Consider the following 22,705-nt stretch of genomic DNA (forward strand, 5'->3'; position numbering starts at 1 on the left):
TACCAGCCTGTAAGTCAGGCACCTCCGGAAACTGCATCGGCTCTTTCTTCTGGAGGTGGCGAGAGGGGGAACTATACCAAGTAAAATAAGGCTTCTTTACATCAGTTCTCTCCAAAAGTCCTGATGCTGTAGGGACACCTTTTAGAAGCCCAACTTACACACGGGAATATTGGGTCTTGTGGCCTTGTAAATGGGAGGCCGGGTAGGGGAGAGTGTCGACCCGCATTCTCCGCTGGGAGGAAACTGAGGTGTGGGGTCTGCCCTGTTGGAGACACAGTGGTTTGGAAGCAAAGCTGGCTCGGGCCCGGCTGGAGAGTCGGCTGCTGACTGAAACGGGCTTCACTCAGGGTTCAGACAAAACCTCAGAAAAACGCTTGCACGCCCGCCACTTGAGTGGCAGCAGCTGAGCAATCGAGGCACAGTCTTAATCAAAAGATGAGCTCGATGGCCTCGTTTATTAGCCAGCAGTGTGGTAAGGAAACCCATTTTCTGGGAAATGAGAGGAAGAAAGAGCAAGCGGGAAGGGGCAGCTGCAGCACCCTGCCTCTCCCTGCTGGGGCACTGTCCTGGTTTTCATTTGTAATCAAGCCAGGCCAGCCCCTGCCGGGGGCCCCCTTGGAGGTGCTGCCTCGCTGGGTTGCCAATGTGGCTGCCAGGCCCCATTCAGCCCCCTCACCTGGATCACAAAACCCAGAAATTCCGTGCGTCTCCCTGCGACTTTCCTACACAGCGGCTGAGCGTGTCTGGGTCCCCAGATGGCACTTCTTGCCTTCCCTAGCACATTGCTCACGGTTGGGGAACAATGGTCATTGCTTTTGAATTTCCCAACTCTGGAGGAATTACATTTCAGAGCGCTTGATAGCCCCATCTATGGTCTAAATCCCAGCCTGTGGGGGGCACAGAAATGGCTGGCTTTTTGTAACACTTCCATCCTCTCCTCCTCCCCCATCTCCACAGCCATTGGGGGTAGGGGGGAATTGTGTTTAACTCTGAAATCTGCCTGTCCAACCTGGGGCTGACCTCGCTAGAGCGAGCTGCTGCCGGCAGCTGCCCAGCCCCTCCTTGGGGAATGGATGTGACCTCCCTGTGGGTGTGGCGGGAAAAGGAGACTATTGGGTTTCCAATAGGGCCCCATGTCCTGAGCTCTTGTTTTTTGACATATACCAAGAAAAGGAGGAGGAATAAGCCTGGCCGTCAGGAGATTGGTGCTGCCCACGATGCAGAGGAATAAGCAAGCAGCCCGAGTAGCCGTGAGAAGCACTGCACAGTCAGTTGCCCTCAAAGACGATGCCAGCGCCAGGATGGGGGATTCATTGATGGTGCAGAGACTGGGAGGCTTCAGAGGGGAAGGGCCTCGAAGGGGGTTCAGGTGTGCCAGGCAGGGCAGGGAGGGTGCAGGAGCCCTGGGCTGAGGAAGCCCCTTGGGCAGAGGGGCAGGGTAGATGTGTGCTGCATGAGCTCATGAGAGTGTGGCAGAGCTCAGGCTGTGCAGTAATATGTCTTGAGGAAGAGGCCCCTGAAAAATCAGGAGTGGGGGGCAATTACCAAGGGTTGGGGTCTCTTTTGGAACCAGTCCCATCCCTTTGCCCTGTGAATTGAGAACAAGTTAAGAAACAGACACACAACCTTCAAACAGGTATCAAATCGTCAGTCTATTACTGGTGATGCCTGATTGGAGAAGGGGAGTTGACCTGTGGCTGGAATCCCTCTGTCAGAAAAGACAGATAGTAAGTGTTGGCAAGGATGTGAGGTGGGAATATTATTTGGCAATAAAAAAGGAATCAAGGACTGATACATGCTATAATATGGATGAACCTTGAGAACATTATGCTAAGTGAAAGAAGCCAGTCAAAAAGGACCACATATTATATCATTCCATTCATGCAGAAAGGCCAGAATAAGCAAAAGCATAGAGACAGAAAGTAGATTAATGGCTGCCTGGGGCAGGGGAGGATATAGGGATTTGAGATCCCGGCTAAAGGGTGTGGGTTTTTCTGTGGGGTGATGAAAATGGTCTAAAATTGATTATGGTGATGATGGCACAATCTGTAAATATATTAAAATATACCATTGAATTATATACCTTAAATTTTATATACTTTAAAATTGTATGGTATGTACATTATATCTTATTAAGGCTGTTAAAAACAAAGCAAAAAACGAAACAAAGCACAATATACTACTACACGTGCATCAGCATAGCCAATCTGGGAAAGATTGGACGATACCAAGAAGAGGCTGAGAGTACTCAAAGCAGAACTGACTGCTTGTCAGCACCTACCCAAATGAAACATATGGCAGCACCTGTGACTCACTGGTTCTGTTCCTCCATACTCAGCAGAAGTGCATACGTACATTTTACCCAAAGATATGTGAAAGAACATTCATAGCAGAACTTGACGTAATGGCCCCAAACTGTAAACAACTTAAATGTTCATCAGCAGTGATGACTACATAAATAAATGGTGGTCCATTCACACAACGGAATACTACACTGCCATGAGAATGAACAAATGACTTGTGATGGTTAGGTTCATGTGTCATCTTGGCCAGGGGATGGTGCCCAGGTGTCTGGTCAAGCAAGCACTGGCCTAACCATTACTGCAAGGACATTTGTGGCTGGTAATAAACCAGAAGGCTGGTTTATTAAATCATCAGTCAGTTGATTGCATCTGCTGCTGAGTACATCTACAATCAACGAAGGGAGTGTCTTCTGCAATGAAAGAATACAATCAGTTGGATTTAATCCAATCAGTTGAAGACTTTTAAAGGGGAAAAGAGAATTTTCACTTCTTCAGCCAGCCAACTTATCCTAGGGAGTTCATCAAAGACCTTCATTGGAGTTGCCAGCTCGTGACCTGCCCTACGGAATTTGGACTCTTGTATCTCCACTGTTGCATGAGACACTTTTATAAATCTCATATTTATGGGTATCTCCTGTTAATTCTATATCCCTAGAGAATCCTGACTAATACACTACTGCTCCATACAGCAACATGAACAAATCTCATAAATCAATTTTGAGCCAAAGAAGCTACACTTGTAGAAATACACAGTGTATGCTTTTGTTTATTTAAAGTTAAAAGCAGGCAAAACTGATTTATGATTTTAGAAGTTAGGACAGTGGAGGTACAGATTGGGAGCATCAGAGGTGAGCTTCTGGGAGGCTGCTGATATTAATCTGGATGCTGATTATATGCTTGTGTTCATTTTGTGAAAATAATCAAGCTTTACTTTTATGATCTGTGCACACACACTTTACCTGTATGTGTTGTGGTTAGAAAAAAATGGCTGCATATTCAACACATCCTCCAATCAAGAGGTCTGGTCTCTGCTTCCTCCTCTTCAATCTGGGTGGGCCTGTGACTTGCTTGTAGCCAATAGAAGGCAGTGGAATCAATGATGCAACACTTCCGAGGCTGGGAAGTGCGTTCTTATTTGCTGGCACACTTTCTTTTTCAAGCCTCAGGCTGTTTGTGTAAGAAGTTCCAAGTACCTGAGGCCGCTGTGCTGTGAGGGTGCCCAGGTGACACCGGGGAGGCCAGGTGTAGGTGCTCCAGATGACAACTCCAGCTGAGGTTCCAGCTAACAGCAATACAACCCGCAGGATGAGTGAGTGAAACCACCTCCAGATGATTCCAGGCCTTGCCATCAAGTAAGCCCCAGCCGTTGATTCTTCCCACTGGAGGCTCCAGTCATCATGAAGCAGAGAAAAAGCATTCTCTGACCCTAGAATCTGCGAGTATAATAAAATGTTTTATCACTGCTAAGTTTGGGGGGTAATTTGTTACAACAGCAAAAGTAACTGGAACAGTATGTTTATACTTCAAACAAAAAGTTGACTTAAAAAATATGTTTTCCATGTCCAGTTGCCTCAGCAAAATTATTAGTTGTTACTATTCTGGAGAGGTGTAACTCCATGGATACAATTGTCCTAGTTTGCTAATGCTTGCAGAATGCAAACACCAGAGACGGATAGGCTTTATAAAACGGGGGTTTATTTCACTACACAATTACAGTCTTAAGGCCACAAAGCATCCAAGGTAACACATCAGCAATCGGGTACCCTCACCGGAGGATGGCCAATGGCGTCCGGAAAACCTTTGTTAGCTAGGAAGGCAGCTGGCATCTGCTCCAAAGCTCCAGCCTCAAAACGGCTTTCTCCCAGGATGTTCCTCTCTAGCAAGCTTGCTCCTCTTCAAAACATCACTCCCAGCTGCACTCTCTTCCCTCTCTTTGAGTCAGCTCATTTATATAGCCCCACTTATCAAGGCCCACCCTGAATGGGGGGGGGCACACCTCCATGGGAACATCTCATCAGAATCATCTCCCACAGCTGAGTGGGGCACATTCCAAGTAAATCCAACCATCATCAAAACGCCTGCCCCACACAAGACCACAAAGATAATGGCATTTGGGGGACACAATACACTCAAACCGGCACACAATATGACATTTGAATTTTTTGTCTCCCCAAGGACCTCTGTGAGATGGCTTCTGGCTGACTGACCCAAGTTGCCTCCACAGTGCCAGCCTCTGCCATCCTCACCACCCACCCCAGGCGGCCAGTGGCCCTCTTGGACACACAGCCCTCTTGGTCTTCAGTGCCCTGGAAAACATCCTTGCCCTTTGCCTTGCCTGCCAACAGGACAAGAAGATAACTCAGCGGATGTCTGCTTGGTCCACCTGACAGCGTCTGACCTCCTGTTTCCTCTGGCCCTGTCCGGAAAGATCACCTGTTAGGCACTGGACTTCAGCTGGCCTTTTGGGGATGGGCTCTCCACGCTGCCGGCATTCACCTTCTACATGAACACCCATGGAGGGGCTCTACCTCATGAAGCGTGGGAGCGTGGGCCACTACCATGGTGCCCCCAGGTCCACCATGCCGGCCAAGCAAAGTTTGTCTGTGTGGTCACCTGGGCCCTGGTGTTTCTGCAGACGACGCCCTTGCTGGGCCTTCCTGTGACCAAGTCAGTGGCAGACAAGCTGACCTGCGTGGAGGATGTCGGCATTGAGCGGATCCTCAGGCTGCCCCTAACGGTCCTGCTGGCCTGTTCCATATGCTTCTGTGGACCAGTGGGGTCATCTTCTTTTGCTCTGTGACGATCACCATGAAACTGTGTAAGACAGCCTGGGAGAACCCTCTGGCAAGCAAGAATCCTCGCCCCCAGAGGGCCTGCTCTTCCTGGAGGGGCTGGTGGTTGTGGCCCCGACCACCTCAACATCTCAACATCATCCAGTTCACAGGCAGGGAGATGCTCTGTCCAGCTTCCTGCCCGGGGCTTTCAGACTGTCCCTTCAGGTCACTATGGCCTTCATGAATGTGAGCTGTTGCACTGCTGCCATCGTTTCTTCTTTGCATCTAAAGTTTACAGGAAACAGCTCCTCGGCATTTTACTTCCAAAGTGTGGGCCATTTCCTCCCCAGGAAAAGCTTCCTCAAAAAAACCAAATGTCGGCCAGATAGCAGGCAGCGTGCCCCTGGCGGAGAACAGGGGCTAATGCATCATTAGCTGTTAGATTGTACCTAGGGGCTTAGAGCTTGTTCAGTTTGAGAAGGTGGGGTTACTGTTTAAGAAAAAGAACACAAAAGAACAAATACAGAATCAGATACAGGTCTTGGAAGGGAAGGTGTAAGTGAGGGGCCCTGAAGCTTGACCTCTGTTAGCTTCATGAGGAATCCACCTGAGGAAGCATAATGAATGACAATGGATTCCTTGGCTTCTGAAGTGGGTCTGTGCCATTTCTTCTAGGAAGAGCGTGTAGTTGCAATAAATGCAGACAAGCAAAAGAACTATTAGCTGAGTACTAAATCCAAAGTTTGTTGTAAACTGAGTTAATGCTTATTGTACCAGTTTGTATATATTATGTCCCCCAGAAAAAGCCATGTTCTTTAATGCAATCTTGTGGGAGCAGACTATTAGTGTTGATTCAGTTGGAACGTTTGGATTAGGTTGTTTCCACGGAGATATGGCCCACCCAACTGTAGGTGATAACTCTAATTAGATAATTTCCATGGAGGTGTGGCCCTGTCCATTCAGTGTGGGCCTTGATTAGTTTACTAGAGCCCTACATAAGAGCTCAGACAGAAGGAGCTTGCAGCTGCAGCTGAGACAGCACTTTGAAGATGGCCGTTGGAAGCTGACACTGACATTTTGGAGAACACCGTTTTGAAATGCAACCTGGGAACAAGCACATGCCAGACACATGCCTTCCCAGCTAACAGAGGTTTTCTGGATGCCATTGACTTTTCTCTAGTGAAGGTAACTTATTAATGGCCTTAAGATTGTAACTGTGTAACCAAATAAACCCTTTTTACAAAAGCCAATCCATTTCTGGTATTTTGCTTAATAGCAGCATTAGCAAACCAGAACACTTAATAAAATGCCCAAGATTTTCTGAAAAAATTAGGAAACATGGTGTGCTGATTTGAAACTGTTAAGTACTCCAGGAAAGACTATGTTCTTTAATGCAATCTTGTGGAGGCAGACTTATTATGGGTGGGATCTTTTGATTAGGTTGTTTCCATGGAGATGTGTCCCACCCAAATGTGGGTGAGACCTTTTGATTAGATTATTGTCATGGAGGTGTGACTCTCCCCATTCAAGGTGGGTCTTGATTAGTTTACTGGAGTCCTTAAGAGAGCTCAGGGGCGGACATAGATGCCAGACTCTTGGAGATGCAGACAGAAAGATGTTTGGATATGCTAAGCTAAGAGATGAAGCCCAGAGTTTACCCTGGAGAAGCTAAGAAAGGACTCCAAGACACTTAGAGAGAAACACCCTGGGAGATCAAGCAAGGAGCTAAGAGAGACAGAAGCCCAGAGACATTTTGGAGAAAGCCAACCTGAAACCAGAACCCTGGAGCAAAGGACCAGCAGATGCCAGCCATGTGCCTTCCCAGCTGACAGAGGTGTTCTGGATACTTTTCTTCGGTGAAGGAATCTTGTTGATGCCTTAATTTGGACACATTTATGGCTTTAGGACTGTAAATTTGTAACGTAATAAATCCCCTTTATAAAAGCCAATCCAACTCTTTGTATGGGGTTAGTATTGTTTTTGCAACTATTCCTATAACTTTGAATTTATTTCAAAATAAAAAAAAAAAAAAAGCCAATCCATTTCTGGTATTTTGCACGGCAGCGTCAGCAAATCAGAACATGTGGGAAGGCTGCACATTAAATTATTGACTCCTAGAGAGGGCTGGGCAGTGGGAGGGTGGATAGGGGTGAAGGGATCTCATGTTTCCTTTAGTTTGAATCTTGGACAATGAGAAACCAAGCACATATTACTTGTGTAATTGGGGAAATGTTTGGGGAAAAAGTCAGAAAACCAGACACGATTTTTTGTTTGTTGTGTTGTGTGTCAGAGGAGGCTTACTCATTTAAGTGTTATTTATGTCAAATAGCAACAAACTTTTCATTATAACTTGTTGGGTGTAAAGCAATATATAGAGCATATTGACTGGAGCAATTCTGCATGTTGAAGTATAAAATGTGCACCTCCTGGCCTAAGGGCAGGGCTCACCATGGCCGGCGTTGTCTGTCTTAGCCACATGACCCCCAACCCTCTCTGTCCTTTATCCACCCCATACCCCAGATTTGCCCTGGGTCCTCTGCGAAGTCTTCTCTATTCACTGTCCCACAGTGAACCCCTTCTGTTCCCAGTGATCTGAATCTTGTGTTTGCCATTTCTTTTTGGCCATTTGCTTGTCTTCGGAGTAGAACTTCACACTCTGCTCTCTGAGCAGGCAATGTGTCATCTTAACAACTAGACTGTACATTCCTGTGGGAAATGGCTGTGGCTGAGCCATTCTCTAGGCCCCTCTACAGCAAGCAGTATGCCAGGCAGGTAGTTAGTGCTCATTATGTTCTTATTGATTTGAATTGATGAGAATAATTGTCCTCATGGAGTGCGATTTGTTGCACCTTGTGAGGAGCTCACATAAAGGTTCTGGGCTTACCTCTCCTCCTCTTCCCCTGGGCTCTTGGCTCTACTGGGCTCAGAGGGGAGGAGAACACTTGGCTTCGAAGTTCCCTACAGATCTGTGGCATCAGTCCCTGGGGCCAGATAGGTGCCAATATCTGAGTTTCAGTCCTGGGGATCTGAGGCCCAGCGAGCAGGGCGGAGGCTCTTTGGGCCTGGAAGGGGAGGGGTCAAAGGCTCAAAGAATTTTGAAATCTGTTCTCAGGTCTCTTTGAATGTAAGTCTGACAAACCCCTAAATTACTGGAAGGGCCACCTCTGCATTCTATTTTGGCCACCCTGAGTAAATCTTATTGGTCCCAGTGGTGTGTTTCCATACCTGGATGTGCTTAAATGCCAAAGCTCACACTCTTAATACAATTGCACTGATTGAGCACTTATCAGACAGCATGAAGGTTGCAAGGAGAGAGCTTTGCCAGCCAGCACTGTGATGACAGGGGATGACCAGAGGCTGTCTTCAAACCCACAGGGCTTCCCTCCAAGCATGGCCACAGAGACATACCCTATTCTGGAGGCTAAAAATTCTCCTTCACCGGCATTTCCAACACTTCTCATAACCAGACTTGGAAACATGGAAGGCTTCTCAGCTCCAAAGCTGTCCTGGATCCATCCTGGGGAAGCAGGAAGGAGGAGGCCATATCTGGAGGACACTGGGAGCAAAACAGGATCAGGAAAGAGGAACATCATGAAATCTGAGAGGAAGAGGCACAAGGGTGGGAAGAGAGAGCAGAGGTGAGATGTACCTTTCTGCTTTACTTTCCGACAAGGTGATGATATGTGTGACTTTCTTGGAGGGAAATCCAAGCTCTTAGGGCTTGAACGAGCCAGGGAGTCTCCAGGACTGAGCTCTGAGGTTGGAATCCAAAGCTTGGGGCATCAGAAGGAAGAATGGTCATGCAAAGGATTCACACATACATCTGTACCTCATTTTCCTTGTCTGTAAAATAAGGGCTCTAATATCTCCCACATAGGCTTATTTTTGGGATGACTGAAGCAAAATGAAGTGAATAATGTAAAACTACAGAAATCATTAACACTAGATCTGTGTGGCCATGAATATTTCCCAAGTGGGCTGGCATAACTCATATTAGTGGGGACACACATCTGTGCCAGTTTGGATGTATTATGTCCCCCAAAATGCCATGTTCTTTGATGCAATCTTGTGGGAGCAGATGTATTAGTGTTGATTAGGTTGGAATCCTTCAATTGAGTGTTTCCATGGAGCTGTAACTCAATCAACTGTGGGTGAGAACTTTGATCGGATAATTTCCATGGAGGTGTTACCCCACCCATTCAGGGTGGATCTTAATTGAATCACTAGAGCCCTATAAAAGTGTTCACAGACAGAAGAAGGTGCTGCAGCCAAGAGAGACACTTTGAAGAACTCACAGGAGCTGAGGGTAGAGCTGGAACAACCTGGGATCAGCAGACACCAGCCACATGCCTTCCCAGCTAACAGAGGTTTTCCAGATGCCACTGGCCTTCCTTTGGTGAAGGTACCCTATTGTTGATGCCTTACTTTGGACACTTTATGGCCTTGAGACTGTAACTTTATAACCAAATAAACCCCCTTTATAAAAGTCAATCCATTTCTGGTATTTTGCAAAATGACAGCCTTAGCAATCTGGAACGGCATCTTACATCTTTTTTTTTTAATTACTGGTGCTATAAAGCCCCAATACCCAGGCCAAACCCAGGGCTTAGGCCAGTGGTTCTCCAAGTGTGGTCCTGAGAATAGCAGCAGCACCTGGGAACTTACTAGAAATGCAAATTCTTGGGCCTGCCCACAGACCTTCTGAATCCGGAACTTGGTCTGGGGCCCAGCAGTCTGTTTTAACATGCCCCCCTGGTGATTCTGTGGCATGTTCGAGCTTTAGAACCACTGACCGAGACTAATTCAGTCTGAGTATCTAGAAGAAGTGGGACTCAGATATAAATATTTTTTTTAAAGCGTCTCTCATGGTTCCAGAGGGCAGCTAAGGTTGAGAACCTTGCCTTACGGAGCAACTGTGAGATTGGGGGTGATGGTGACAGAACATTTTAGTGAGTCTTGGGGTATGTAAAGGACAGGACTGAGGCTGGGTTGGAGCTTACCGGCTGGGAGTAGAGCTAAATTTCTTTGCATTAAGTAGGAGGAATTTTGGGAGAGTTACTTGGGCGCAGTGAGAGAAGGAAGGGGAAAAATGGCCAAGGACTTGGTGGGAGGCTGGAACCCAGTGGTAGAAGTGGTGAAGGGGTTTAAAAGGTATCCATTTTTTGACTTTAGCTGTCTGCTGAGTGAGGTGACCATGCAACCACCCACTGTTACCCCTAAACCTTCAGCCTAAGTCTGCAGCATCTAGAGATGGGCCGAGGGCATGGGGTCCCAGGGAGGTCAGCAAGGGGGTTGAGCCAGGTGGCTGGATGTGCGTGAGGGGGGAAGGTGCCCGGCCCGTGCCTGTGCACTCAGATGGGGGCCTCTGTGGGGGCGGAGGGGCGGAATCAGACGGCAGGAGGAGGCTAACTCCAGGGGTATGCTACTGGACTGGGAGGGAAGGAAGAGTGGGATCTTAGTGAGGTTCTGTGCTTTTTTTGGTTTTGCTTTGGATTTTGGACAGGTGGAAGGGCTTCTGCTTCAGCCATGGGAAGGAGCGGGGTCGAGACGGAGGGCAGGTGAAGGTGGAGTGAAAGGGAGCAAGGAAAGGAACAGCAGGAAGGGGAGACAGTGGGATCATGCACAGACTTACCCCTAAAATACCACCAGTGATCCTGGCAAGGTTGATGGACAGCAAATGCCCCTTGGACCCTGTCCCTCTCACTATTAACCCAGATCCAAACACTCACTGTCTAGGATCTCATCCATTTTTCCACCATAAATGGTGTTCTGGTTTGCTAATGCTGCCGTTTTGCAAAACACCAGAAATGGATTAGCTTTTATAAAGGGGGGTTATTTGGTTACAAAGTTACAGTCTTAAGGCCATAAAGTGTCCAACATAAGGCATCAATAATAGGGTACCTTCAATGGAGTAAGGTCATTGGCATCTAGAAAACCTCTGTTAGCTGGGAAGGCATGTGGTGGGTGTCTGTTTGCTCCCAGGTTGTGTTTCAAAATGGTGTTCTCCAAAATGTCATTCTTAACTGCTCTGTGTTCCTTCTGTTTGTCAGCTCCTTTATATGGCTCCAGTGAACTAATCAAGGCCCACACAGAATGGGTGCGGCCACACCTCCATGGAAACATTCAATCAGAGGTCACACCCTAACCAAAGGTGTCACTCATAGTTGGGTGGGTCACATCTCCATAGAAACAACCTAATCCAAAGGTTCCAACTTAATCAACACTAATATGTCTGCCCCCACAAGATTGCATCAAAGATAATGGTGTATTGGGGAACATAATACATCCAAATCAGCACAGATGGGGCTTCTGAATTTGACACTCAGAATGTTGAGATTAACCGTCCCTGCTCCCGTGGCCAACAGGAAGGGGGTGCAGCCCTGGAGAGAAGGTCTGAGGGTGGAGCAGAAACCATCATCAGGGCCTCCCGATGGCATCCGCTGTTCATTGAGAACCAACAATGCGCTAGTTCTGGTGGTGGATTCAGACAATGTCACCTGGAACATTTATCATTCTTGCATTGTGTGCCAGTTTGGAGCTGTAAGGTACCCAGAAAAAGGCCATGTTCTTTTAATGCATTCCTGTGAATGCAGACCTATTGTGGGTGGAACTTTTTGATTAGGTTGTTTCAAAGGAGATGTGACCCAGCCCATTCAAGGTGGATCTTAATCTTTTACTGGAGTCATCTATGAGAGGATAAAAGGCAGAAAAAAAAGCAGAGAGAGCTCAGAGAAACACCTGGAGGGCTTGGAGAGAAAAGCCCCTGGAGAAGCAAGGAAGGACCCCCACAGAAACTGAAAGAGACAGAACATGAAAGCAACGAAACCAGGGAGAGAAGGATCAGCAGACACTGGCCGTGTGCCTTGCCACGTGACAGAGGAACCCTGGATGCCATCAGCCTTTCTGTAGAGTCCAGGTATTATCCTGTTGATGCCTTAATCTGGAAATTTTCATGGCCTAAGAACTGTAAATTTTAAATTAATAAATTCCCATTGCAAAAGCCAACCCATTTCTGATGGGGTTGAGACAGCTTTAGCAAACCCAAACAGCACGTGTCCTACCGTTTTCTGAACACTTTCTATTTTCCAGGCCCTGTGCCAAGCCATTTATATGAATGATATCTTTTTAATTCAAATGATAATTTCATGCAGGAACGATTATTACTTCCACTCAACAGAAGAGGAAACAGAGACTTGGGCGTCAAAGGATGGTCAATAGCAGAGATGGGACTGAAATCCAGGCCTGTCTGATGGCAAAGCGCACATCCCCATTCACGGTGCTCACAGGCACGGGCTTCAAGTTTGTCACAAACGAGTTGTGGGGGCAGAACCCCAGCTCATGAAAATGTCATTGTGACCCATGGGTCCACACACCCTCCCTAGATTTCCACGTATCTAGTTCTACCACATGCATCATCTGGGACATTTCTCATTCTTGGCACGTGTCCTAGTTTTCTAGGGCTGCCATAATAAATTACCACAAACTTGGTGACTTAAAGCAACAGAACTTTATTCTCTTCTAGTTCTGGAAGCCAGGAGTCTGAATTCAAGTGCCTTCAGGGTAGTGTTCCCCTGAGAGCTCTAGGACAGAATCTCTCCCTTGTTTCTTCCAGCTTCTGGAAGTGTTCCTGGCTCATGAGAGCCTAACTCCAAGCTCTGCCTCTGCTCCACAGGAGCTTTTTCTTCCTGTGTCTTTGAGTCTCAAACCTCCCTCTGCTTTCCTCTTATTAGGACACCTGTCGCTGAATTTAGGATCCACCCTAAATCCAATGTAATTACATCTTCTGAGTCCCTTTTTCCAAATCAGTTCACATTTATGGCTTTTGGAGGTTGGCACAGGGACACCTCGTTTTGGGTGCCACCCTTCCACCCACAACAGCATGCCTCTGAGCAATGCTTCTCAAACTTTGTACATACGGAGCACCCGGGTTTCTTGTTAACCTGCAGATTCTTATCCGGTAGTTCTGAGGTGGGTTCTGAAAGCCCGCAGTTCTCACATGCCCCCAGGTGAGGCCAGTACTGCTTGTCCACAGACCACACTTTGAGCAGCAGGGCAGCAAAAACACACGATTCAGAACAGGTGTGGCTTGTTTCCTTACCTGTCTTATAATCCCGTTAAACCATGGGTTCTCAGCTTTGGCCGTACATTGGAGTCATTTGGGGAAATTGAAAAAAATACTGATGACTGGGTTCTATCCCTAGAAATTCTGATTTGATTGGTCCATGGTGTGGCCTGGGCATTGGAATTTTACAAAGGTCCCCAGTGATTCTGTTGTGCAGCCAGTTTTGAGAACCACAACCTTTAAGAAAGCAAGAGATTTAAGAGGCATTTTGAGGGTGCAATCAGGGGGAGGCCTGCCTGTGTTGTTTTCGGGAGAATCAAGTGAGAGATGACTTCAGGGCTGAACATATATGAGAACGTGGACTGACTGGAGAGAATGCAAGTTAGTGGTTTCGGTGAATGGGTTGGTGAGGGGAAGAAGCTAAAATCAATGAAAACAGCAATATGGACTAGGGGTGGTGAAGTTTCCCTCACTTTAAACATTTATATCAACCCAAACAATCAGAGTTAAGGAGTTGTCCACACACTTACTTGGAAAATTATTTTTCAGGTAAATTTCTCTGTTTTGTTTGTAGATTGTGGTAACCTGATTGGCACAGAGTAACTCAAACCAGTCATTTGTCTGTGAAAAAACACTTTGCTAGTTACTGGCATGGCACACAGCTTCCTGGATGTGTGTAACTCAGCTTTGGATGATGATCACGTTAATCATTATCTGCAAAACCCTCACCTAACACATACCTGCCCCAATACTTCTGTAAATGATGAAAACATACTCAAAGACATACTTTTCTTGTAGAAACTTTACTACTTGAAAGTACCTAAGAGCTATTGTGAGCTACACACTCAGGTATGCCAGAAATATAATTTATTTCTCTATCACTCAACCAAATCTCTCTTGCAAGTTTTTGTTCCTTCTCATGGTAGCAAACAGGATCTTGGTCAGTACTGGGTAGAAGGAGTCATTTCAACAGAACCTCAGAAGTTTCCCTCCTTCTCCTCGTCCCTGGGGGACATCTGAGTTGGTGGAGGTGGGCACTTATACTGCGTCATGGCATCTGTGTGCTGAACCATCCACGCTGCCAGCTGGCTCACAGAAAGAAGGCGTCAGCTCTTTCTGACCCTGACGCCAACATCTCTATTGACTGTTCCCCATTTCAATGCCATATTTCCACAGGGAACTCATGCATGGCTGTCACCCCAAGTGTTCTGTATAGGAACTGAGGCATAAGGGTTCCCTTTCTTTCTGGATTCCCCAATTACACTGGGTTTCTTATAATCCCTACACTGAACAGCCTTTGAGTTTTTCCTGGGAGCTGTGCCAGGACTCGCTTGCCCACTGGTTTATGAACCTCTCTCCAGACACTCTCCTCTTCTCTGAGGCGATTGCATCCCTGCCCCTGCCGCAGCTCTAAGCCTCTGTGCTCCCTCAGAGCCCCACTGCAAAGGTGAGGCTTGGAAGAAGGGGTGAGAGGTGGTCTGTTTAAAACATTCATCGGTTAAAAAAAAAAGTTTAAATTTCATGGTTTGTTTTTCAAGCCTTTTCGAAATAGTCCCATGTCAAAATGGGAGCCTTAAAAGTCCACAGACTATTTCTCACCATAGCCAAAAGGTGGAAACAACCCAAGAGTCCCTCAACAGATGAATGAATAAACAAAATGTGGTATATTCTCATAGTAGGATGAAGTTCTGACACCTACTGAACTATCTACAGAAGTTCTGATAACATGGATGGACCTTGAAAACATTATGCTAAGTGAAAGAAGCCAGACGCAAAAGGACACAGATGGTGTGATTCTACTTACATAAAATATCAAGAATAAGCAAATTCATAGAAATGGAAAGTAGATTATAGATTACCAGGGCTGGGGGAGAGGGGGACGAATGAGGAGTTATTGCTCAGTGGGTACAAAGTTTCTGTTTGGGGCGATGAAAAAGTTTTGGTAATGAATGGTGGTGATAATAGTTCAACACTGTGAATGTAATTAATGCCTGAACTGTACACACACTTAAAAGTGGTAAAAGTGGCTGATTTTATGGTGTATTTGTTATCACAATAATTATATATTTTTAAAAATAGAGGCATCAGAGTGAGAGCTTTCAAGTGTCTCCTCGGCGACATCTGTGAGCTCAGCACAGAGGAAGGTGTAAAGGCCAAGGGAGCTCTGCAGGGTAAGGCCCCTAGTGAGGCCACCGATTTCCAGTCCCTGGGGGTATTTGGATGGAGAATGGGGCTCAACCTGCACAGATGTCCAGGGAGGGGGGCTCTATCATTGGATGGAGGGTTGCCTGATGACGTCTAGGAATTTTAATCGTTTGACATTTTAAGGGGGAAGAACAGAGCATTTCATATGTCAGGTTCGGAGATACACAAATGTTCCTATGGGTTCTTGGCTTTCTCCAGAAAACCCATGTCCACAGAGAGTCATCTGCTTCCTGGGCATTGCCACACACCGCAAGGTAACCACCTTCCCAGCTTTCACTACAGCTTCCTGTCTCACTTTGCCAAGTGACTGCATAAGGGACCAGGAATAGAGAACCAGAGTTCCTCTTGTGTATGATGGCTGGGGAACAGGCAGGCTCAGGGGCAAGCTGTGTCCCCTCAACACACCAACCCTGCAGCCCAGGGTTCAGTCTGCAACTCAGGCAGGATGAACCCCTCATGATGTGGATACCCTGGTTCCTTTCTAATTGTCGATGTCTTGAAAGTTTTATTTTCTAATGCTGAAGGTCCACTATATCTTCTGACGTTTGGATTCTTTGATTCCAAGGAGCCCTGGCACATGCTCTGCTACCTCTAGTAACTCCTGCAAATAGGCAGCAGGGGTGTTTGCTAATATCCAATGTTTCTTTTGGTAGATTTCATGTAAGTTCTAAGATGCTAAAAACTGAGCGAGGAAGGACAGTGCCAGTAAACACTCATCAGCTCAGTCCCCAAGTGTAAAGGGCTGCTCCCAGGACCCTTCCTGTTTTTATAGAGGAGGCTCAGAGAGATGGAAGAGGGCAGGCTGGGGACTTCTCTCACTTCTAATAAATGATCATGTAGTCTTTAGGCCAATATTCATCTTCAACATTCATTTCCTCATCAGTTTGTACATTTGTCAAGTATTATGCCAGGCACTGGAAACACAAAGGGAATAAGACAGACGTGGCTCCTAACCTCACAGATCACGTAGGCCAGCAGGGGAAACACACAAATCAGACAATTACGATACAAGGTGTGTAAGTGTGTTGAGTGAAGATTGATGGACCATGGGAGAGGAGTTTAAGGAAACTATCTGAGAGGACTCCTAGGCTTTGGGTTGGATGAGTGAACTGATGACAGAGTCATTTCCTGAGACAGGGAATGCAGGATAAGGTGTAGGTTGGGAGTGGGAGGAAAAGGGTTTGGGTCCCTTTGGGACAGGCCCACCAAGGTGCCCAGTACAAAGCTGGGAATACGGTGTCTGAAGCCTAGAAGACATTTCGGAAGAGGGCATAGATTTGGGAGGCATGAGGTGGACGATAACTGCCCAGAGAGAGTTGAAGGGGGCCTCGGAAAGGATTGGAGGATGTCAACATTTAAGGGGAGGGAAGATGAGAAACCCACAGGAATGACTTAGAAATGGCAGGAAAACCAGGATAGTGTCATTTTCCAAAACCAAGGGAGAAGTGTTTGAAGAAGGAGGAACTACTGGAGGACCAGTAGTTTTTTCATTTAGCCAAAAATTGGTCAGATGTTAGTGGGCTGAGGAGAACGAGGGAGCTAGAAAGGAGAGAGAGCAAGTGTAGAAACTTATTTCAAGAAATTTGTCTTTAATGAGGAATCAGGGAGGATGGGGCCTTTTTTTTTCTTTTTTAAACTAGAGAGTAATCAATGTGGTTTGGACACTGAAGGAAAGGAGGGAGTGAAGGAGAAGTTGAAGATACAGAAAAGAAAAGAGAAAGATGACAGAGAGAGGTCCTTGGTGAAGCACACCATTTTTTTTTTCTTTTAAGATGAGAGAAGGAAAATCTCGGGTGCAGAGGAATATGCACAAATTGCTCAAGGCACGTACCCTTGACCTCCACCGTAACTCTTTCCAGTTTGGTGGGAACATTTCCAACTAAGGCCATCCAGTGCTGCCAAACACTTTAAAAATACTTTAAAATCTTTATTATCAAGCTTCAGTGGCAGAGAGATTCCAAAAGGAGCCGAGAGGTCACTCTGGTGGGCACTCTTACGTACAATATAGACAACCCTTTTCAGGTTCTAATGAATTGGGGTAGCTGGTGGTACATACCTGAGACTATCAAACTACAACCCAGAACCCATGAATCTTGAAGATGATTGTATAAAAACGTAGCTTATGACAGGTGACAATGTGATTGGAAAAGCCATGTGGCACACTCCCCTTTGTCTAGTGTATAGATGGATTAGTAGAAAAATGGGGGCAAAAAAAAAAAAAAAAAAGGCACCCAGTGTTCTTTTTTACTTTAATTGTTCTTGTTCACTTTAATTTTTATTCTTATTATTTTTGAGTGTGTGGTAATAAAAATGCTCAAAAATTAATTTTGGTAATGAACACACAACTATATAATTGTACTGTGAACAACTGAATGTATGCTTTGTATGACTGCATGGTATGTGAATATATCTCAATAAAATTGAATTAAAAAACAAAAAACAAAAATCTTCATTATCAACTTTCAAAATAAGACCCGATCTTATTCATTAATGTTATTAATAATATTAAGAATATGCCATGAATATGGTGTTCAACAGTTTGGAAGCAGGTCCTGAACTCCCTCGATCCCCACGGCAGCCCTCTGAGGTGGGCAGGCCGGGCAGGAAGTCTCCTCATTTTACCGGACAGGGCACTGGGGCCCAGGAACGCTGCTCACCTCCCGGGACACGGCTGATAAAGGCCTCACAGTGGCGCGAGGTTCTGCCTGGAGCCCGGAACCCGGCTGCCTCCTCAGTGTCCCCGGCCCAGTTCCAACCCAGCTGGAGAGTGGCGGTTGCCTAGGTCACCTGCTCCTTTGCTAGCCCAGTGATCACTCATCGTTTTGGGGGTCATTTTGTCAGCACTAGTGTCCTCGCTTCTACCTCCAAGGTAATCTTCATCTCTCTACCCTATTCAAGAAAAAGAAATCCTGCTCTCCTCTTCCCAGCGTCACACTTCCTAGCTGCTGTTGAACAAACAATAAAAGCCAAAAGAGAAAACGAGTATCATTATTCCCATTTATTTCCGTAGGCACCTCCAGGAGCTCCCACACATCCAGATATGTTGGAGAGAGCCTGCGGCTGAGCCTTCCAGACACGCAGGAGACACCATGGAAGGCTAGTGGGGGGATGGGGCCGAGGACGAGGGATCAGTTCCCCGAAGGCGCCGTGCACACACCTCATGCAGTTTTTCTACGACTTTTCTCCCTGGGTCAAGTTGATTACCCACATTTATTGAGCGGCTTTCATGTAGAGCATCTTTCATGCCGAGCCCTGTCCTGTTTTTCTAGTTTGCACTACTCAAAGAACTTCTGTAGACATCTGTTAATCTTATCTCTTGTTTTATCCATCGACTCATCTTTTATATTTGCAGATAGTTCTGGAACACGTGTGGGGGCTGTGAGTGAGACCAACTGTAACCACAGTCCTTTTCACAGGCTCTGTGATGTGCATCTACTGGGCAGAGCTGAGGAAAGCAGGCAACTCAGGGAGAGGCCAAAGGAGGTTAGAGGTCAAATCCCTGACAACACTTGGCATGTGAAGAGCCGGCTGGAGCCCTTCGCCTGTCACCTCCAGCCTTTAAGCAGTAAGTGCAGCCCGGGCAGGTGTGGCAGAAGAGCCGGCACCGGGGTTCTCACAGACTCGGCCTGGAGACCTGTTCTGTCCCACGTAGCGGGGTGACCTCGATGAGAACTGGTCCCTCTCGACCCTTACTCCATCTGCAAAACCGGGATGATCTTCAAGATCCTCTCTGACATCCCTTCCAGCCCTGAGATCCGTAGGATTTCTGAGTGCAGAGCCCAGTGAGTATATCCGCAGCCCTGATTTCCCATGAGTTCGTGGGTTTTGCCATGTATCTGCCTCGATTTTCTTTGTGTATTCTGACTTCAATTACCTGTTCAGCTACTTGCCAGTGTTCATTCTCTCATCTGAGAAAACAGAGGCCAGCGGTGGGCACGGTAGCCACACGATGTTGAAGGCAAAACCCTAAAAGAGAGGGGAGGGGAAGAAAGATAGGGAAGAGCTAGGGAGGGCAAGACGAATGGTACCGAGTTCAGGTATTAAAAAATCAAGCATATTTTGTCACCTGGAGCTGATGCCCATCCTTGAATCTCACTTGTGCGCAGACAGCAGGACCTGGGGAACTGTGAGTGGAGGCTCCCCTGGTAGGGGGCTGAGGGAGAAAATATCTTCCTGAGTTTGTGGTGTCGGGAGCTAGTGAAGTGCTGTCATTCATTTGTTCAGGCTTAGTGAGGCTACGGGTGCCATCTAGGAGGCAGTCTAAGAAATCGGAGGCACAGTTCCCAGAACTCAGGCATCACTTGCGATTCTCCCAGAGTCAAGACTTTCTCCATTTACTTCTTAGCTTCTACAGTAGAAATGGTCTTAGCAGATCCCCCTTAACCAACTCCAGGGGCTGAGTGGGCCCAAGTCACCCATGGTGCACAGTGTGTTTATGGCGCGTGGTCTCTCCCTAACAGGGCTGTGCTCTTTGGCCCCACAAGTGGAGGGAGCTGTGCTCACCAAGAGACAGCTGTGTTTGTTCCCAGACCTTCTTATGTCAGTTGTATTTGTTATTGAGATTAAGCAATGTAATTATTATGTAAATGGTAGAGTAAAAAAGGCAAAAGGAAAGAGCTGATTTTACAAGAACTAATTTGAATGCTTTGGCACGTTTATGAATTGCTAACAAAACCAAACAAAACTTGCTGTTAAAATAGGTGTGGGTGAAATGACTATGACATTGTGATTGCGTCATTAAATTCTCACTCTAAATTTAATAAAGAAACTGGATCTCATAAATGATGCATTATGGATATGGATTATGAAAGACTTCACAAATTTTTATCAGTATACCCATATTAAAAAAAGAGGGAGCCTTGGACAAACTGACACCAGAAGATTGGTGAATGACTTATATTTACATGTTTCAAATGAAAACAAAATATTTAATACATGGGCACATTCTGCACTTTACCCAACTCTTAGAAATGAATTGACCAACTAGCCTAGGATAAGAGAACTTCTGCACACACCATTTGTATTAAAAATAACAGCTGTTTCCCCTAGAGGGCAGGGATTCTCTCTCCTTCATGTTTGTGTACCTCATTTACTCACTCAACAAACATTGACCAAGCACTTAGGATTCAGGGATCGTGATGGAAGCTGGGGAAAGACTGGCATCAGCGGTAGCCCTTGCCCACAGGGCACTTTTAGTTTATTTCAGCTCTTAGTGTGTGGGAGGCACCCAGGAGATTCACTGGCATTAAATAGACTTGCCGTGTTACCTGTTAGGCTTCCCAGGTAACGTGGTTTGGGTTAGGCGCCTGGGAGGATCTGATTTGTTGGGAAATGCCTGCCCCTGGCTACCCCGCGAGGTGCTGGAGGCAGACCCGTCACCAGAGCCTTCCTTGGTTCTCGGTCCCAGCAGATCTTTATCCTGCACTTCCCTGAAACAGTTCTTGACCCCCAACAGAAGTGTCTTCATCAGAGAAATGAGGGAGAGTGGTATGAGAAGTTCTCCAAGGTGCTTTTCTGTCTAACTCTCAGTTCTAACTCCTTCTGGGCTGGAGTCAGGTCCCTATGCCTGCCCCCTCTGGATGCTCTCTGCCCAGCCCTGGGGTTCTGGAGCTCTCCCCAAGGCACAAGAGGGCACTCAGGCCCTCCCGGCTGGAGGCTCTGGAAGAAGTCTGTATATGCCGCAAAGAGGGGAAGTGGCTCTTTATTTCTCTGAAGTATTTGAAAAAAAAAACAACTTTTAATTCAATATTTCATTCATACAAAAGAGTACATATAGCATATAGAACATATTAAAAAACCAAACCAGATATCCCTATAAACCTCCACCCATTTTAAGAATCAGAAATTCCTAACCCTTTGAAACCCCTCTGTGTGCCCTTCCCCAATCTGAAAATTTATTTTTATCATTTTGGAGTGGCTTTAAGCTAGAAATTTAGAAACTTCATTAATATTTGGAACAGTTACACAAATAATCAGAAATAAGGTAGGCTGAGAGTGGGTATTTGGCTTTAACTTTTTTTTTTTTAAATAACCGAACCACTATTGTGTTCACGTTGGGGCCCCCTTCAAGCAGGAACACCTGGGGAAAGGGGCAGGCCTGGCCCTTCCCTGCACTCGACATTTGGCTTTTTCAATTATTTGCTTGTCTTTTTTATACTTAAAATAAATCCACTTCTTCGTTTTCCTTTAAACAAATCCTGAGGCAACAGCAGGTGCTAATATCACATTCATCTTTGTGAGCACTTAAATGTACTGGGCCCCACCTGCTGGGAGAAGGCGACACCAACCCACCAAACGCTGGGGGAAGATCTTTCCTATTTTGCAAAAGACCTCTGTGATCCTGGCAGGTTTATTACTACGAAAAACTGGGGTCTGTCGTAGGTTACACAAACATGGGGTTTTACAAAATCTGCAAAGAGAGCCCTAGGTTGAAAAATTACCAGATACTAAACAGTACTTCTGTCTAACATAATATAATCTTACAATAGAAAGCGCCATATAGAGAATTGCTAAGAGCAAAAGAACAAAACTGACCTTGGTCTCCCATAGTTAAATAAAAATCCGTAAAACAGAAAAGTCAGACATATGACCCCAGAGCCAGGCAGTCCTGGGGGCTCTTGTGGGGAGCAAAGTGCATCCCGGAAGGAGGGATGCTCAGAGGGCAGAGGCCCCCTTCCACCACATCACCCCCCATGACACCTGGGGCCTTCCCCTCTTGGTATTCCTTGAGGCCTTTTGTTAACTTCTCCCCTTTCCAGCCCAGGTCAGAAAACCACGCTGGACCTAACTGGGGTACCAAGTGCTCCTGCCTGGGGTTTGTCCTAGGTTAAAGGGTAAGGGGTTTACAAAGTCCGTAGGGGCTGGCATTATAAAAACCCACACCCTCTGGTTAAAGACTCAAATTAAACCCAGGCTTCCATTTAGGTTCCAAGGAGCCACCTTTGGAAAGCATTACAATGGGGAATTGTCTTAATGCTAATATTGGGTGGGAGGGGACATTGGATCACCACCAATTTCTTCTTAGAGGAGGCATTTTATCATCACCAACCTAGCCATAGGGAGTCGTGGGGTCGCCATCTAACTTTTATGTTTGCAGTGCACCGTTTATTTCTAGACCCCTGGTTTTCCCATCTGTGAATGTGGGCAGTTCTGGGGAGAACTAGTTGGATTTGGCTTCAGGTAGATCTAGTGGGTGTGAAAAGAAAACTCTGGCACCCCAGGAGGAGACCTGCCTTTGGGCCCTGAGAAGCCCTGTTTCCTGTTTCCTCCAGTGTGTGACCCAGGTCCCCCTCTTCCGGAACAGATAACAGGGGGTGGGGTGGGGCAGTCATGTAAAAGGATACGGAACAGCAAGGGGCGCC

The 22,705-nt window shown here is 46.4% G+C and overlaps 1 pseudogene; it reads left to right on the top strand.

The window, feature by feature from the left end:
• Window positions 1–444: 444 nt before the first annotated feature.
• On the top strand, window positions 445–5,968 carry LOC119506809 (annotated as a pseudogene).
• The last annotated feature ends 16,737 nt before the right edge of the window (window positions 5,969–22,705 follow it).

The sequence above is a fragment of the Choloepus didactylus genome, chromosome 12, assembly GCF_015220235.1.
Source record: "Choloepus didactylus isolate mChoDid1 chromosome 12, mChoDid1.pri, whole genome shotgun sequence".
NCBI lineage: Eukaryota > Metazoa > Chordata > Mammalia > Pilosa > Megalonychidae > Choloepus > Choloepus didactylus.